This window comes from Triticum urartu, chromosome 7A (assembly GCF_056163025.1).
Source record: "Triticum urartu cultivar PI428250 chromosome 7A, HENAU_Tu73, whole genome shotgun sequence".
Lineage (NCBI taxonomy): Eukaryota > Viridiplantae > Streptophyta > Magnoliopsida > Poales > Poaceae > Triticum > Triticum urartu.
In genome coordinates, this window is record NC_141879.1 from 595,428,010 (window position 1) to 595,430,829 (window position 2,820).

The following is a 2,820-nucleotide window of genomic DNA, read 5'->3' on the forward strand; positions in this document are numbered from 1 at the left end:
ATCCTACCACCGATGAGCTTATTAGCATAGATATGATACTGATGGATGAGCAGGTTTGTTTTCTAATATATTAAATTAGAATTTTTCTGTCATATGAAGCAAATTAATAACCATATTTGATTCTTTTAACAGGGTGAAACAATCCATGCTACTATCTGGAAGAATCTTATAGACACTTTTAGATCAAAGATCAATGAAAAATCTATTTATGCATTCAGCAATTTTAAGGTCGTGGAATCCACAGAATATAGGCCAGTGAGCAATGAAATTAAAATATTTTTTGCATACAATACAAAGGTAAAGGAAATAAAAGGATCTTCAAAAGTTCTCCCAGATTATTGCTTCGAGTTTGCTACCATGGACACACTAGAAGAAAGGGCTGAAAAAGATACACAATGCTTAGGTATGCTTATAGTTGTAATTATGACTTCCCAATAATTGATATTTCTAATTTTTATATCACTAATCTTTAAATATGCAGATGTCATTGGACTACTAACTCAAATGAAGCCAGTGGAGACAAGAATAACAAAAAGGAACCCACAACCTTCATATATCCGTGAGATTGAAATCCTAATGCCAGAGTAAGTGCATATGCATATGCATGTCTCAAATTTAACTAAACTTCCCCCATGTGGTTAGCACTAACTTCTCAGATTAAATTCTTCAGGGGTGATAAAATCAGAATCACGCTGTGGGGAAAGTTTGGTTATTTTCTGACCGAGGATGTAATCGGCAGATAAACTGTCCTTATTATCACATCAACGATGGTGCAGAGATTCAATGGTAAGTGCATAGATCTTGCATGCTATTATTATCATTTAAAATTCTAATTGATTGATTAAATAGGTTTGTGCCTAAAGTCAATGAGTGCCACAATATATATTGATCTAGATATACCGGAAACACAAGAACTTCTTGATAGGTATGAAACACCTCCAGTTTATTTTTTCACTCATAATTAGTGAGTCAGGTTCATTCAAGATTTTATATTCTTATTTACTTCATATATGTGCAGGGACTCAACAGAAAAAACCTTACCAAGGATGATCAGTATAGATAAAAGTAATCAAGGAACACTAGAAGAATAGATGTTTTATAAGAGGATAACATTACAAGAACTTACTACAATGAGGCATGGAAACCAGTCAGACCAGTTAATGCATCAGAATTCCAATAAATGATACTATCAATCTTTGTGATATGAGATAAGACCTGCATGGACAATTCATTTAATATTAGTTACAATGGAACCACACTGTGCTTATCTATGCCTCTTAATCCCGCGCACCACTCAAATGCTAACACTATTTTTTCTAGGATTTTGTATTCACAGCAATAGCTACAGTAGATCGTTTGCAAGAAAATATTCAATGGTGGTACATGTCATGTGACAAGTGCCACAAATTGGCTACCAAGGAAACCGAAAATTATTATTGCAAGAGTTGTGGTATATATCTAGAAAATGTCACACCTCGGTAAGCATATTATATTACTAAAATATGAACAAGAACTGTTATATTATATTTACTCCCTACTCACATGAATTGTATGTTAGGTATCGTGTTCGACTCCAAATTAGTGACCATACATCTACTACAAGTTGCACTTTATTTGATGAGGAGGCTGCAAGATTGCTTAATACATCTGCATCTAAGTTGGTGGACACACAAGACGGGAAATCAGAAGAAGTGCCAAAGATTATTCAACAATTATGTGGAAGAAGACTTATATTTAGATTCAAGCTCAATGATAATAATCTCACATATGGCACACAAAACTATGTAGTAAAAAGGACATTTGTGCCCGATGATAGGCTTGAGATGCTCTATTTGGACAATAAAGCCGAGGAGGTAAAGCTACATTAACTTTTTACCATCTTGAAACTTCCTTAACTAATCCATCTTATATATGTTTCGCAGGAATTGATGGATGATGAGGTGGACATCGTGTTAATGAAGAAGCAAAACATGCCAGATACAAAGGTGATTGATTTTTTAACTATATACACACACTTCAGATTTGAGAGGTGTGTCTAATTTTTAAAATGTATATGTTTGCAGTCATAGAATAATAAAGTTTCATCTGGCAAACTTTCATGTGAACAGGTGCCTGTGAAAGAGGAGCCACATGACAGCACTAGGACTACATTTAACAAAGATAAGCGTCAAGACAAAATATCATCATCATCACGTGAGCTCCGTAGTGGCACTAAAAGGAGACTGTGATCTGTTGTAATATCAGACGAGTCAGAGGATGAATGCATTGAGACGAATATGCCTCAACAAAAGGGAAAAGGTGTTTGCGGGAATAAGAAACGTGTTAAAGAAGAAGCCAAAAATACAATGGTTGAAAATGAAGATGAAGTACCAAAATAGAAGGCTAGGAGAAAAAGGATGTTATCAAGATAATTAGTGGATCAGTAGCTTATGAAATAAATAGTGCGACTGTCTAGTTTTTGAAAAAAAATAGCTGCCACTTTAATATATCAAATGTTTGTATAATTCAAACTGCGTGCGTTCGGTTAACCATTCACGTGATGCCACGTGTCTTGGTTTTAATGGCTATAGGAGGTGCCATGTCGACAGCTGCTTGATTGAACGGGAGGCGTGAGCGCAGTCCGATGCGTAGGCTCACCGGGAAGCGTACAAGCTGTTCAATGCAGGATCTATGCATCTCTTCAACACAAATAGTTCAGATTACGATATGCAAATTAAAGCTAGACTTTGGTGCTAAGCCAAGAAACACTGCGATTTGTCAAAATATGCAGCTAAAAATAAATATCACCATCGATTTTTTGCAACTAAAATTAAGTAATTA

General features: G+C 35.2%; 1 long non-coding RNA gene across 1 annotated transcript; it reads left to right on the top strand.

The window, feature by feature from the left end:
• The first annotated feature begins 1,727 nt into the window (after positions 1–1,727).
• On the top strand, positions 1,728–2,229 carry LOC147960595 (uncharacterized). The gene is made up of 3 exons (XR_015612115.1): positions 1,728–1,853; positions 1,923–1,985; positions 2,109–2,229. It is a non-coding gene; the product is annotated as an uncharacterized LOC147960595 (long non-coding RNA).
• The last annotated feature ends 591 nt before the right edge of the window (positions 2,230–2,820 follow it).